The sequence below is a fragment of the Cynara cardunculus genome, unplaced genomic scaffold, assembly GCF_001531365.2.
Source record: "Cynara cardunculus var. scolymus isolate 2C unplaced genomic scaffold, CcrdV1 Un_Scaffold_634, whole genome shotgun sequence".
Classification (NCBI taxonomy): Eukaryota; Viridiplantae; Streptophyta; class Magnoliopsida; order Asterales; family Asteraceae; genus Cynara; species Cynara cardunculus.
In genome coordinates, this window is record NW_020200596.1 from 173,812 (window position 1) to 174,535 (window position 724).

The following is a 724-nucleotide window of genomic DNA, read 5'->3' on the forward strand; positions in this document are numbered from 1 at the left end:
GGGGGGGGGGGGGGGTTAGGATAAGTGTAATTAGGTTAGGTAGGAGGAGGGGTTTAGTTTAGTTAGGGAAGGGTAGGGCTAGGTAGACGGTAGGGAGCTAGGTTTAGGGGATAGGGGTAGGCTAGGGAGCTAGGTTTAGGGGATAGGGGTAGGCTCGGGAGCTAGGTTTAGGAGATAAGGGTAGGCTCGGGAGCTAGGTTTAGGAGATAGGGGTAGGCTAGGGAGATAGGGGTAGGGGTCGGTAGACGGTAGGTAGCTAGGTTTAGGAGATAGGGGTAGACGGTAAGGTAGCTAGGTTTAAGAGATAGGGGTAAGGGTAGGAGTAGTAGACGGTAAGGTAGAGCTAGGTTTAAGAGTTAGGGGTAGGAGTAGGTAGACGGTAGCTAGGTTTAGGAGATAGGGGTAGGAGTAGGAGTTAGGTAGACGGTAAGGTAGCCAGGTTTAAGAGATAGGGGTAAGGGTAGGAGTAGTAGACGGTAAGGTAGAGTTAGGTTTAAGAGGTAGGGGTAGGAGTAGGAGTAGGTAGACGGTAGCTAGATTTAGGAGTTAGGGGTAGGGTTGGAGTAGGCAGACGGTAGTTAGGTTTAGGAGGTAGGATAGGAGTAGGTAGACGGTAGCTAGGTTTAGGGGGTAGGGGTAGGAGTAGGTAGATGGTAAGGTAGCTAGGTTTAGGAGGTAGGGGTAGGGGTAGGTAGACGGTAAGGTAGCTAGGTTTAGGAGGTAG